This window comes from Chiloscyllium plagiosum, unplaced genomic scaffold (genome assembly GCF_037043375.1).
Source record: "Chiloscyllium plagiosum isolate Xiang-an unplaced genomic scaffold, Cpla_swu_hap1 HiC_scaffold_24, whole genome shotgun sequence".
NCBI classification, from domain to species: Eukaryota; Metazoa; Chordata; class Chondrichthyes; order Orectolobiformes; family Hemiscylliidae; genus Chiloscyllium; species Chiloscyllium plagiosum.
Genome location: NW_028270162.1, coordinates 13,318,967 through 13,334,508, shown reverse-complemented (window position 1 = coordinate 13,334,508; position 15,542 = coordinate 13,318,967). Strand labels below are relative to the sequence as shown.

The following is a 15,542-nucleotide window of genomic DNA, read 5'->3' as shown; positions in this document are numbered from 1 at the left end:
AAATCCCAGGCCTTAGCCAAGAGCTGAAAGATGGGGTTAGAATATTTAATTACTGGTTGTGTCCCAGACACCGGCTGAAGGGTCTTTTTCTGTGCTGTAGTTCTCTGATTCTATGACCTTTTGCCCTTGCTGCCTCGCAGTTTATTGGTGGATAGAATCTCAAATTTGCACTGCAATGGTTAGAGCATAGGAGGCCATTCTGCCCGCAAACAAAAACAGAGATTGCTGGAAAAGCTCAGCAGGTCTGGCAGCATCTGTGGAGAGAAATCAGAGTTGATATTTCGGGTCCAGTGACCCTTCCTCAGAACTGATTTCTCTCCATACATGCTGCCAGACCTGCTGAGCTTCTCCAGAAATGTCTTTTTGTTTCTGATTTCGAATGTCCGCAGTATTTTGGTTTTTATTTAGGCCATTCACTCCATTGAGCCAGTGCTAGCCCGACTGATTCTGCAAGTCTCAGTACTCTTAAAGGTCTCCAGTTTATCCCATCCATTCACGATACCTTTCCTGCGAGAAAATGATTCTCCTTCTCACCTCTCGGAACAAACAAATCTAACTTTATGCCCTTCCCCCTTTATTGGGATACCCTTGAGCAGAGAAAGTACATCCCAGGGGTTAGATCTGAAGCAATTAGTGGAGGTGATGGTCTAGTGGTATTATCACTAGACCAATGACTGCGGTAAGGTCCTGAGGACCCAGGTTCCAATCCCAATGTGGCAGACGATAGAATTTGACTGCAACAGAAATCTACCATTAATGAAACTATGAATTGTTGGAAGCACTCCATCCGTTGCCCCGGTTGGGAAACTACAATCCTTACCTGGTCTACTTGTGACTCCCTACACATGTTGTTGATTCTGAGTGGGTAATAAATGCTAGAGACGCACTTGTCCTGTAAATGAATAATAATTTTAAAAAGTCCAAATCTTAAATGGGACAAATGAAGGGATTATTGGAAAAATTGAGATGCAGATGCAATTGAATGATTTTGTTATGAGGGCGGCGAGGATGATGAGGGAGGGCAGGTTTGGGGAATAAAAGTCAAGCTGCTTGTTTTCAGACTGAGCTGCACGCCTGCGTGCTGCCTGAGAGCGCTGGTGGTAATCGTGGTGAAAGGCGCAGGTTCTAGAGAGAGAGAGGGAGACTGAAACGGTGAGGGGAGCAGAGGAGACCGCCAACAGGAGAATCTCTGAAGAGGACGGAGCGGACGACGAGCTCGACTTGGCATCCCGCGGGAGGGCAGGCATCGAACTCCTGAAAGCAGCGCTGCAGTCTCCAGCGAAAGCAGCCTCCTGTTTGTTTAGAAGCAGAGCCTCTGCTGAGAGACGGTCTTGTCGGAGTTAGTGAGACTGAGCAGACCGTGTGGAGTTGCCCAGCGCGGATTTCTCTCTGTCTCTCTCTCTCACACACACACAGTGGGCAGACACGGACTGAGACTGGAGAGAAAGATTTCCTTCCACCTATTGTATTTTTGACAAATCCTCCGGGGGAGCTGCTTTCCTCTCTCTCTCTCTCTATATATATCTCTTTTTTATTTTGTGTGTGTGGTTGGAACTCCGGGACTGGCTGCGGGAATTTCTGGGAGCTTTCTGCGTTTTCTCCAGCAGGTAAGAGACTTTCGTTGAATAACTCGGCGCTTGTGCAACGCAAGGATTGGGCAGGTCAGCGTGTGATACTGAGGAGCAGTTGGCAAATGATGAACAACTTCATCCGTGATAGGGGGATGGATGTGGGTTTTTTTATATATTAAAAAAATCTAGTTGACATTTTACCCAGTCGAAAGCCACATTCCCTGTCTTTCCTGTTTAATTTCCCGTCTCTCTCTCTCTCTCTCTATGTGTATATCTATAAAATCTGGGCAGAGAATTCCAGTCTAGATTTTTATACACACGGGGAGGGGGTACAAAGGGGGTGGGGAGGTGTTGAAATTAACTCTGTAATGTCCCCAACTCCGCGTTATTTGTAACTTTGAATCCCCCCTCCCTCGCCCCTTGTAAACTTGGTCTACTGAGAAGAGGTGGGGGTTATTCTTAGATTATTTCAACGCCCCCTTTTTTTAAAATTATCTGTCCTGTTGTGGCATCAGGAAGCCCGGGATTCCTAAAATCATCTGTCAATGCTCAGCCTTTTTTTTGTGGGGGTGGGGGAGGTTTGTGAGGTTAGGGGAGAAGACGGGGTCATCGTTGAGGGAAATATGGAAAGGGCTAATTATGTGTTGGGTGTGTGTGTCGGAAATGGGTAAAGGCTGGGGCGCGACCAAGCTAGGCTAGAATTAAGGAGACTGGAAAGAGAGAAAGCAGGAGGAGAGGGGGTTTGTGCTGAGGAGGGACAGAGTGAGGGAGGGGGAGGGGGTGACAGCGAGTGTATGAGGGATCAGTACATTAGGGGCGATTTCTCGCACTGTGGACCAAGTGTAGCTCCTTAATGACCGCACTAATTTAAATAGAAAGAAGCTTGTATAGATTTCAGACGTTAAACAATCCTTGGAATGAAAACAAAAACAACCCGAGTAGAGTTGCACCGTGTCTGATGAACTGTTACTCCGCGAGGGGGGAGAGAAATGTTCAGGCTTTAACCAGAAACTTGAAACACAAAAGTGAAATCTCCAATCCTCTATCTCTCTGATGCAGATACATGCATCGGGAGCAACATACACACAGATCCATATACACAGAGAGACACACAGGTGCATTTGCAGAGAATGGCACACGCATATACACAACTGCAAGCACAGAATGACACACATACATGTACACAATTGCACACACAGAATAAGACGCATATACACAACTGCACACCCAGCATGTCACACATAAATGTACACAATTGCACACACAGAATGACACACACAAATGACACATGCATAGAAATGATACACTGTATACAATTACTTCCACATGGACACAGTTATATATACATAATTACACACAAACACATTTACACACCTACAATCATCCAATTACACCCACATCCCAGAGTGACATAGTCTGAATTACACACATAAGGTACGCACAATTACATGTGCATACAGTTACATGTACCTAATTGCACAGAGATACACATTTACACAAATGCAATCACACAGGCATTTATTCTCGCAGATTGGCGGATAACGACACACAGTGACACGGGTACAGACTTGCCTTGGGTCAATTGTATGTTCTGAAGATATCTTTCTCTGTTGTATGCGTGTGAGAGGGAAAGGGAACACCTCTGTGCTGGTAGATGAGGCTTTGGGAGTGACGGAAATGAAAAGCCCCCTCTCCCAGGGACGAAGCGGTAGTTTGCTGTTTACTCAGGGCTTGCGTGTCCTTTCTCTCTCTCTCTCTCAGTATGGTCCCTCGGAAACTGGCGATTCACCACTTCCTATTTTTACTGCACACCCGTGATAGAAGTTATAGCCAGGAGGACGCGTTATTACATGGTTAATGAAAATTGGAAGCGAAAGCTTTAAAGCTAACATCTGGCTGGGACATTGACTCGGTAAATCCCTGTAAAACAGGTAAACCGAGAGGCAGCCAGTCTATTGGTGGAGTACCGGAATATCCTCGCATTTAAAGGGGCAGGGAGTCTTTCATCCAGCGATGTGATTTCCCACGAATGCATTCAGTTGAGAGCTCTTTTGTAGAATACCTAGAGTGCACCCCCCCCCCCCCCATTCCATCCTCCAAACAAGACCGACTGTTATCATTGCCTACTTTAGTCAGGGCATTCCAAAGTCATTTTCCGTTTGTGAAGAACTTTAAAATGCTTTTAAGGATCAGCCAGTCTTGAGTGTAGCATTTTACAGCTCAGAACGAGGCCATCCAGCCCATCCGCTAATGCTAGCCCTTTAAGATCCACCCAGTTTATCTAACGCCGCCTTCCCTTCGCTCCAGAGCAGTACAATTGCTCTCAATAATGTTTTCAATCCCCTCTTTCATCTCCTTCCCCCAGCCTTTGGAACCATTCCGGATCACATCAAGCCACTTCTCTCCAGCTTCTTCATCTGAGTCACACTCATTTTGAGATGCGTTCTGGATAATTGTAAACCTAATGCACTCTGATTGGGTGTCCCTGCTGAGAAACAGATCCTAACCCAAACCGTGAAGTATGATGCTAGTGCCAAATGCTTTTCTTGATAATTGGCTGATTTATGAAATACCTCTTACTGACTAACACAGCATCCTAGCAGTCCTTATTTAGAAGTGCTCCAACTCTTCTTTTAATCAACCTGTTCAGATTTGTTATTATACAACTCTAGAGCAGGAGTGACTTGAACCTGGGGCTCTGAGTCCAGGGGTAGGGACACTACCACTGCACCACCAGGGCTCCTTACAAGGGTGCTACGTACTTCATGAAAAAATTACCTTCACCTGTGTATCGTAACAATGTCAATACTATACCTTCAATACCTGGTAAAGACTGTCTGGTGTTTATTGCCCGTGCCTAGTTGTCTTGTATAAATATTTCATGAGGCCACTAAATGTGCAGTTAATTTCCAGTAAAATGGGACAGGAGTTAATTTAGGCACAAACCTTAAAGAAAGCGCATTACCCCCTTTGCAAACAGACATGAGTAGAGCAGGTGGGCCAGCAGCAATCTGTTTATCTTGGGTTCCTTTCATGGCAACTAGCTTTCCTTCAATTCAACTCCTCAAACTGCCAGAGGAGGATTAGAACTTGCAATCTTTGGATAATTAATCCAGGCCTCTAGATTAACTGGAGCAGTAAGAAAGCCAATAGCCTGGATCAAATTTCTGGAATGGCATTCCTAAAGGTGTGGATGTCCCAGTTCCACATGGACGGCAGTGGCTCAAGAGTGAGGGCTACGAAGAAGGACAGTAATTGTTGGCCCAACCAGTGACAGCCACATTGCATGAAAGAATAATAAAGACACACACTGTACCCCTACTGTATCTCCTATTTCTCACAGGGACAACACTTTCAAAAGCACTACATTGGCCATAAAGTGCTTGAGAAATCTGGTGTTTGTGAAGGGTGCTATGTAAATTGAAGTTTTTGACTTTATTTTCAGTTTGACAGGATTTAAAAAGAATGAAAAAAAAACCTCGGACATAAAATTGATCCTACATTGTGATAAACTTTCACCGGTTATATCACTGCAATGTGGGCTGTGGGGCAGGGAGTGTGAAGTGGGTGGATTCTGATGTTGACTGGTTTCAGTTTTTCTAGCTTGGAAAACAGGAGCTGGGGAGAAAGGTTTCATTGGATTGCTCGTTAGCCTTAAAGTTTCTAATGTTAGAAAAGAGGCCAGTGCCTCATCATCATCTCTCCTTTTTTTTTCATTATGTATAACGTTACAAATTCTCACTGACAGCTCAAGGCCAGGCCAGCAGAGTGTTGTACATGTCTGAATGCAATGAGCTCTGCTTTCACTGGCTACTGGCAGCAGGAACAGCATTCAGGATTACCAGCTCTAGTCAGGTGTACACCAGGATGTTTCACTACATGAGGTGCTCATGATGTGGAGGGCCGGTGTTGGACTGGAGTGAACCAAGTTAAAAACTACCTGGTGTTGTGTGATTTTTAACTATGAGGTGTGACCAGCTATGTCTGATACCTGGGATGGAATTAAATGCCCTCCCATGGCCCACTCCTGCCACCGCTGCCGCTGCCCCCTGCTAGCACCCATGTGACTGGGTGAGGCCACTCCATTTTCCCCTGCTGTCCAGCTGTTTCCCCCTTCTGCAGATCCCGCTGTCTCCACTGCCTTCAGAGGCATGTCAGGGTCTGAAGATCCACCAGCTATTGGGAGTGGGATGCTCACCCTGAGGACCCAGGAACTATAATGAACATCACTGCATGCAAGTTCCCCTCCAAGCCACTCATCATTCTGATTTGGAAACAAATCACCATTCCTTCAGTGTTGCTAGGTCAAAGTCCCTTCTGAACAGTATTGTGGGTCTACCTACAGAACTTGGACTGCAGCTGTTGAAGAAAGCAGATGATCACCATTTCTCAAGGGCAACCAGGAATGGGCAATAAATACCAGTGTTGCCCACACCTGGTCAATGAACAAAAATTCATTGGAGCCTTTTCTCCAGTCTACAATAAAATAGGTGATTGATACAAATGAACACACTTTTCTGATGATTTTTCTTTCGGGATTTTCCCCCGATGGATGGCTGACCCTGAACTTTCTTCAAATGTTTTCCCCACTGTGATTCCAGTTTGAGGCTCGAGGTATGATGTGATCCATCAGTGGGTGCTGTGTGAACTGAGGAGCTGGGGAGTCTGCTTTGAAGGTGGGGGAGTGTCACGGGGCGGCTTACAGTGTGGTAGCTTCTCAGATAGAGCTCTACTATTGCTTGTGACCCCTAATATTTCAGCACGCAACCCCACCCTGAACACCCGCCCTCCTCCCACGCTTTGGTAGGTCTTGTGCAAAGCAGTAAATGGCAGTGCTATTGAGCTATCACTGTTCTACATGTAGAAGCTAGCATCAAATTTGACGGTGTCTCCTACAACAATGCAGCAATCAACTCAAAAATCAGGGTGCTTTGATGCTTTGTAACTGAGGTTCTCCTCAAGAATCCATCTGAGTCGTGATATGCAGCCAACAAAGATACTTAATGACATTGATTTGTTAAATAGAATGGAGACAGTTACTTGACATTTAGTTGAATGTACTCGGGTGTGCAAATTGACAATGCTATCAAGAATACAATGTGCACTTCTGCAGCATAAGACAGCACATTGAGATCAGGATAATCGCCCCGTCCAGAATGCGCTTTTTTCACAGCTCCCATTGGGTTTTGTGAAGTTGTGGTTTTTTTTTGGAAGAGAACCCATTAGCTTTTCAGATTTTTACTGCCTTATCCCACTGGGAGACAAAGTTATGAGCTCTATGGTTTTAGTTTTCTTATCCTCTGGTTGTGAAAAAGTGTAGCAATGCAGACTTTCAAGGGATACTTTCCAATTTCATTTCCCAACTTAAAACAAAAACGAGGAACTGGATTTAGATCTTCATATTACAAATACGATGGGACATACCCAGTATTCAGTCAGAAAATGCAGCACATGAAACTGCTCTGGACCATGCAGGTTCATAAGTTGCATCCAAACCCAATTCCCTCTCATATCACTGCAGTCAATGCAGAGCCATTATCATTTCTGATGGCCTCCCTTGGTCCCTGCAGAAGGAGCATCAGTCACAGTTCTCTTTCCTGATTGCTGTACCTTAACCCCAGATGAAAAATACATGTCTTTGTGAATGGCAAGTAAGAAGACGTCCAGGCTAGTCATGATACCTCACAGTTCCAGTGATCATACAGCCACCGGTGTTCACTGCCTGGACTGAAGGTCAAGGGAAAGATTACAGTCCTATTCGAACAGTGCACTACACTGCCTTCAAGAAAACTGACTACTGTGGGCCAACAAAACATGGAGAAATTATTGTTCACTTGCAAATAATTTCCAAAAGATTATTATACAGCAGTCTGCAGCAGAATACTGACCTGAAGAACAAATATTTTCTGAGAATGTGTTTAATAAAATTTCATTTACGTGGGTGTTACTAGCTAGTTAGCAATTATTGCCCAGCCCAGACTGTAGTTAAGAGACAATGACATTGCTATTGGTCTGGAGTCACGTATCAGCCAGAGGATTTCCTTCCCTATAGGGCACAGGTGAACAAGATGGGTTTTTACAACAATTGGCAGCTCTTTATTCCAGCTTTTATTGAATTCCAATTTCACTGTCTACCTACATCCCACAGAACATGGGCCTGGGGTTCAGGATTCTAACATTGCCACTACACCATAACCTCTCCATCATTCTGTGTTTTATTCTTTGGGAATTGGCTTGCAATCTTCTATCATGCATATTTGACTTCCTTCATACTGCTATTGGCATATAGCTACCAAGGCCTGAAGCTCTGCTATTTCCTCGCCACACCTCCTTACTCCTTTAGGATGTTTCTAATATCTATGGGCTAGACTGAATGTGTTGCTGGGGGCGGATTTGATGGCCTGATGGGGCGGGGAGAGGGTGGTGTGGTTTGTGGGCATAGTGTATCCAGTTTAACTGGGGTGAAGGTGGTATTGAACAGCCCAGGTGCCATTGGGACAATTCAGACTTTTATGTGGGCAATCAGACCACCCCCGGCATTTAACCAAAGGTAGGAAAGGCCTACCTCAGTCTGGCATATTTGTCCATTTGTGCTGATTAGTAGGAAGGTGGGTCCCTCCCTAAATATATCTCTGCACCCATCAGAGGTTCCCCCATTTCCTCTCCTCACCTCCACGCCTTTACAGAACCTGGCTCTTCCCCACCCACACCCCCCCATCATGGGCTCCCAAATATTTCAATAACGCCTGATGTGTTGTGGCCGAGTGTGGTGGAAACAGGATCAACTGAGGCATTCAAGAGGGCATTGCAAGATTGTTCGGAGAAGAATAGTGTGCAAGGATCTGGGGAGAAAGCAGGAGGCGATAACACTCATTTACTGAGCTGGTGCGGCCACGGTGGGCTGAATGGCCTCCCTCTGGACCATATTGGTGCTGTGATTCTGAGTGCAATATCAGCAAAGGCTGCCATTCTGCTGACCTCTCTGAGGCAGACCCAGCATCCCCCACCCTCACCCTGCTCTGAAGATGAAGGAACACTGCTCCAAAAGCTAGTGCTTCCAAATAAACCTGTTGGACTATAACCTGGTATTGTGTAATTTTTAATTGAGCCCTACCTCTCTAGCGACTTGTATGGCTTGGTGCTCACATTTTGTCAGTGGACCATGTTACAGAGTGCAATGGAATGCTTTTATAATGGTAAAAGTGCTATAACAGGACATAGGAGCAGAAGGAGGCCATTCAACCCTTCAGCCTGCTGTGCCATTCAGTATGATGATGACTGATCATCCAACTCAGTCTCCTATTCCCACTTTCTTCCCGTAACCTTTGAACCATTTAGCCCCAAGAACTACATCTGACTCTTTCTCAAAGGCATTCAATATTTTGGCCTCATCTGCTTTCTGTGGCAGAGAATTTCACAGGCTCCTCATTCTCTGGGTGAAGAAATTTCTACTTATTTTAGTCCTCAATGGCTTACCCCTGCATCCTTAGACTGTGACCCTGTACTGGACTCCCTGCTCATTGAGAACATCCTTCCTGTATTTACCTTGTCCATTCCTGTTAGAATTGTATAAGCTTCAATGAGGTCCCCCTTCATTCTTGTAAACGTCAGCGAGTATAGTCCTAACCGATCTTGTTCTTCAGTCCTGCCATCCCGGAAGTCACTGGATTGACTGTCAGTACAAATGCTGGAATATTTGGAAATGTGTTCAAAAGGCTGTGAAATACATGTGGAAATGGCTTGGAACAATATTGCAGTGTTAACATAAAGTAATTTGGACCTGAGAAATGTATATTGACGTTTGTCAGTATGTAGGTCTCTCTGTGTGAGTAGGCACTGGTTGCAAATTATCCCCACTTTAAAAATGTACATGTCTATGATTTCAGACAAATTTTTGTTTTACAATGTCGGGAGCGTATTAGGAACTTAGCATTTGCTGCCAATGAGTGTATTTGAATTAAAAGTGAATTGGATTTAAGGGAAAGCCAGATATAAGAAAAAAGGGAGAGCAGGAAAAAGGAATGAAACATATGCAAATTCAGAATGGCTATTCTGATAATGTCCTCACCTCTGAGCCAGGAGTACCAGATTCAGTTTCTAACTGCTCCAGTGATGTGTCATAACATGCCTGGACAGGTTAATTAAACATACCTATACAGATTCAGTGGATTGAATAGTATGGGGCTAAGTCCCTAAACCCTCTTATGGAAAAAGGAAATGACTTGCATTTATATAGCACATTTCACAACCCCAGTAGATTCCAAGGTGTTTGACAATGGATGAAATAATTTGGAAATATAGTCACTGGCTGAAGTGGAATCAAAGCTGATACCTGTAAATTGTTTAACAGATTTCTCTGTTGGATTTCCACCATGCAATCCAGAAACTCTTCATCCCCACACTGGTAATGTAAGGCACCTTTTACCTCCCTCCCCTAATCAGAAGACCGTGACTGCATGCTGCCTTGTTCAGAGAGCTGTGCACAACTCCTCTCTTGCCCCTGCATTGCTGCACCCACTGAAGAGGTGCAGCACTGTCTGGGTGCGGTCTTTCAGACGAGCCAATAAATCAAGGTCTGCCCATTCAGCAGAGCTCAAAAATACCCCGGGGCACACCCTTGAAGAGGATGGGGGACATTTTCCCGGATGTGCTGTCCATATTTAACCCCCTCAACCAACATTATTAGATAGGCAAAAGTGAGAGGACTGCAGATGCTGGAGATTAGAGTTGAGAGTGTGGTGCTGGAAAAGCACAGCAGATCAGGCAGCATCCGAGGAGCAGGAGAGTCGATTTTTCAGGCAAAAGCCCTTCATCAGGAATCTTCTCAACACACTCTCTCAACATTATTAGATAACTGATGATCTCGTGGTTATCCCGGTGCTGGGATTGGGATCTTGCTGTGCAGAAATGATTTCCTACATTCTAACAATGCCTATATTTCAGTGAGTCTTTAGTTAGATGTGAAGTACTCTGGGATGCCCTAAGGACCAGAAGCAGGTGCTACGTAAATGCATGTTCTCTCCGCCTGTAGAATGCATGTCTTCTCGGTCGCTGCTTTTCTCCTTTTCTATGTACTTGAACTCCCGGCTCCAGTGACGCAGCCCGGCGACTCATCCATTTCTCACTCGCTAGTTGCCGTTTGCTCTCTGACAGAGAGATTGCTAAATTTGTACTAATTAATGCCAGACTTGACAAGAATGTCATGCTGACTACTCGGGGTCCCCACTGGGGAATGGATTGAACTGTCCACATCGGCTGACTTTGAGCAGGTCTATGAATAATCATTAACGTGCTTTCAAGAGATAAAATTGGATTGAACCAACCACCAGCCTCTGTGTGTTAGCATCTTCCCAGTGATCAAATTAAGTAAAAATATTGGGAAAGGTAAGGAATGTCTGAGAGTTTGGTTTTGGAGTTACATTTATGCAGATTTTCTGATTGCTGTTCCCACTTGAATGGAGAAGATTAATCCTTACAGTGTGGAAGCTGGCCATTCGGCCCATCAAGTTTGAAGAGCAGCCCACCATAACCCTCCCCAATCCCTGTAAACCTGCATTTCCCATAGCTAACTCACCCAGCCTGCACATACCTGGACAATTTAGCATGGCCACTCCATCTAACCTGCACATGTCTGGACTGTGGAAGGAAACCGACACAGACATGGGGAGAATGTGCAAACTCCACACAATCGGTCGCCTGAGGCTGGAATTGAACCTGGTGCTGTGAGGCAGCTATGTTAACCACTGAGCCAGCATGCCGTCCCCAAATGTGCATTCATTTTAAAGCAGGCATTAACTTTTACAAAATAATTACACAAAGAGGAGTGTGATACACACTATTCTTTCTTCCATGCCTTGTAATTATAAAACTGGTTCTGGAATCATTTCACAAAGTATTGGATTGGGGTTCAGTAAGCAAGTTACTTGTAATTAATTCTCCTTTTCTTCACCTCACCCACATCTCCTCTCCTCCCTCCACCTCCAGTGGCAAAGTCATCGATTTGCACTGGTTTGAGTGCTGACTATCTCCCATAAGTAACTGGAAGGGCTGAATCATCAGATCTCGGTCACATGAGGCTGGAGAGCTGAAGCCTTACCCTAGGAAATATGAAATATTGGCTGAGATCCTCGTGCAGCACAGTGCTGAGGGAATGCCGCACAGCCTGTGTTTGGTTAGATATTGAACCAAATCTCCATCCATCCTCTCTCCTGGAATCAAGCCACTCTTTCTGAAGTGGAGAGGGGAGTGTTCTCCTGTGTCCTGGTCAATGTTTCTCCCTCAACCAGCATCGTTGAATGTCTTGTCATCATATTACTGTTTTCTGGAGCTTGCTGTGTGCAAATTGGTTGCCATGTTTCCCACATTGCAACTGTGACAACATTCCAAAAGTAGTTTGTTGACTGTGAGGTGCACTCGGTTGCCTTATAGTTGTTAAAGGCTCTATACAAAGGTAGGGTACAGCCTGGATTGCACCTCAGGCTTTGCAAAATAACATCTCGGAGAGAAATGACCAAACTTAGGAGGGGAAGTCAAAAGTTTTTAGCAATTAGCTAACCCATACTACAAATTCTCTCATTGCTCCATCAAGGGATTTAAACTCAATCAATTCCCTTGCATTTCTGCTTCAGAAGTTTATCACTAATTCAGTTTACGACTAAGTCTGTTATCGTCTGCCATTTAACTAGATTGCTGTCAGATAACCCTGTTGTGATTATTTCCCTGTTTTTTGCCTCTCCACTGCACAGAAAGTTTTGGTTGGAAAAATCTTTACATGACAAATACTGCAAATAATTGTAATGAAAATACAGAGCTTGAAAAGACAACATTTCTGACGCAGACAACAATGGACTCAGTCAGTCGCCATTTAGAAGAGTCGAGAGTGTGGTGCTGGAAAAGCACAGCTGGTCAGGCAGCATCTGAGGAGCAGGAGAATTGACGTTTCATCAGGAATGAGGCTTGTGGGTCAGGGCTGAGAAATAAATGGATGGGTGATGGGGTTGGTGGGAGATATCTGAAGAAAATAGACTGAAGAGTTACAGTGTGATGAAGGATTTCTGATGCATTGATGAGCAACCTGGATTTAGGATGAGAAGATCTTGTCTGGCTATACTTATGTGATGATGCTTTAAATAGGGCAATTATGATTAGGGGAAGTGGTGGCCTAGTGGTATTATCACTAACCCTATTAATCCAGAAACCCAACTAATGCTTGGGCAATGAGGTTCAAATCCAACCACAGAGGATGGGGAATGTTGAATTCAATAGAAGCTTGGAGTTAAGAATCTGATATGCCAATTGTTGGGGGGGAAGTCCATCTGGTTCATTAATACCCCTAAGGGAAAGAAACTGCCATCCTTACCTGGTCTGGCCAACATGTGACTCCAGACCCAAGCAACATGGTTGACTCTTAAGTGCCCTCTGGGCAATTATTGCTGGCCTGGTAATACTTCAGCAGCACACCCTCTGGAGAGACATGAAGTTACTGACAGTGAGTATTATATTCCCAGTTTATATTGGACATCAACATACTCCTGAAATAGCTGTCAATGTTGCAGGCCTGATGAGAATGCACACTTAGTAATTTTAGCCTCATGGCTGCACCAAGGTTCAGACCATGAAATCATACAGTCAGGGATAAGTTTATTCCACCCATTGAGGTCTGGCAAGTTTTTTGAAAGCTATCCCATTAATCCCATTTTCTTGCTTTTTCCCATTTCAGAGTCACACAGCACGGAAACACACCCTTCTGTTTAACCAGTCCATGCTGACCATAATCCCAAACTAAATTAGTCCCACCTGCCTGCTCCTGGCCACAATCCCTCCAAACCTTTCCTATTCGTGTATATATCCAAATGCCTTTTAAATGTTTGAACTCTACCCCCATCTACCACTTCGTCTGGAAGTTCATTCCAACACAAACCACTCTCTGTGTAAAAATGTTGCCCCTGCCTTTCTCCTCTCACCTTAAAAATATGCCCCTAGTCTTGAAATACCCCACCCTAGAGAGAAAGCACCTGCCATTCACCTTATCTTATATAGTCACCTCTCAACTTCCTACTCTCCCACACTGTCCCATTCAAACCCTCCATTCCCAGCAACATCTTGATAAATCTTGTTTTGAGTCCCTCCAGCTTAATAATATTGTTTCATTGTGAGACCTTCCTGATCAAGTGGATTTCAAATTCCATTTTGAAAATTACTATTGAATCTACTACTATTGTTGGTTAAGGCAGTGTGTTTCAGTTCAAAACAACTCAATGAATTTTAAATTAAACAACCTGTCATTCCCTTCCCCCCACCCCCGCCCCCACCCCCGCCCCCCACCGCCTCTGGCTTTTGGGCCAATTATTTTAGATCTGTGCCTTCTACTTACTGACTGTCCTTTCAGAAAGCTTTAGCGAGAGATTTCTAATTAAACCTAAAACCTGGGGCAAGCGAGGGGAGATCCCAGAACCCGATCAGAAGTTACTTTCAAAAATATGAATTATAGAGTTCTGAGGAAAGGTGTAATATCAAGAGGAGGTGCTGCTGAGCAGATTTCGGCACACATCCAGTCACAGAGATGTACAGCATGGAAACCGACTGTTCAGTTCAACTCATTCATGCCGACCAGATATCCTAATCTAATCTAGTCCCATTTGCCAACACTTGGCCCTTATCCCTCTAAACCCTTCATATTCATATACCCATCCAGATGCCTTTTAAAAGTTGTAACTATACCGGCCTGCACCACTTCCTCTGGCAGCTCATTCAATACATGCACCACCCTTTGCATGAGAAAAGTTGCCCCTTAGGTCCCTTTTAAATCTTTCCCCTCTCACCTTTAACCTACACCCTCTAATTCCAGACTGCCCCAGCCCAGGGAAAATATCTTAGGTAAAAACAAGGACTGCAGATGCTGGAAGCCAGAGTCTACATTAGAGTGGTGCTGGAAGAGCACAGCAGGTCAGGCAGCATCCGAGGAGCAGGAAAATCGATGTTTCAGGCAAAAGCCCTTCATCAGGAATAGAGGTAGGGTGCCTGCAGAGTGGAGAGATAAATGAGAGCTCCTGCTCCTCGGATGCTGCCTGACCTGCTGTGCTTTTCCAGTATCACTGTAATCTAGACCCAAGAAAAATATCTTGTCTATTCACCCTATCCATGCCCCTCATGATTTTACAAACCTCTTTAAGGTCACCCATCAACCTCCAATGCTCCATGTTGCTGGGAAACTCTTCCTCCTAGTTAAAGTAAATGATCTGAGTGTTAAGCCCATCTATTCAATGTCCAGATAACACTTGGCAAGAAGAACTTCCAATGTCCTTTTTAAATCATAAAAGATTCCAAGATATGTCAGAGATGTATTAACACACAGAAGTTGACCTTGAACAACATAAGGAAATTGTAGCAGACAGTGTAAGATTTTGTCAGTTTTAAGTACATAGGGGTGTAAGGAATGTGAGCAGGTGGACACTGTTTGGCCCTTAGAATCCACTCTGATATTCAGCAAGATCAAGGCAGAAGTTATAGTTCCAATCCATTTTCCCATACTACCCCTTAGCTCTTTATTTGTCCTGCAAAGAATTCACTCCAGGACAAATCCTTCTTTAGGTAAGGAAACCAAACCTGCACACTGTTCTCCAGGTGAGATTTCCCTCCTGTCCTATACAATTGTATCAAGACTTCTTTATTCTCATACTCTAATTAGCTTCCAACAAAACATAAATTACAATTTTCCTTCCCAATTGTTTGTTGTATCTACATTTAACTACGTGATTCATGTTGACAGATCTTCCATGTCCCTCCAAATACAAATACTTTCCAGTGTCCTCCTCGCTTTGTATTTAAACTTTACCTGGCAAAATGGATAACATTGCACGTTGTCACAATACTCTGCCAGGTTCTTGCTCACTAAAACCAATGATCCTATGTCCTTCAATACCTTTTCTGTGTTGGCCCCATCACTGGCTATACCCTATAAACTTTGTCTCG

The 15,542-nt window shown here is 44.4% G+C and overlaps 1 protein-coding gene across 2 annotated transcripts in view; it reads left to right on the top strand.

Moving 5' to 3' along the window:
* Positions 1-1,135: 1,135 nt before the first annotated feature.
* Positions 1,136-15,542, top strand: part of wscd2 (WSC domain sialate O sulfotransferase 2) — a 561,027-nt gene continuing 546,620 nt past the window's right edge. For both annotated transcript variants that reach the window (XM_043715459.2, XM_043715457.2), the window contains exon 1: positions 1,136-1,607. The gene's annotated coding sequence lies outside the window, so the exon portion shown is untranslated. The remainder of the gene's footprint in view (positions 1,608-15,542) is intronic.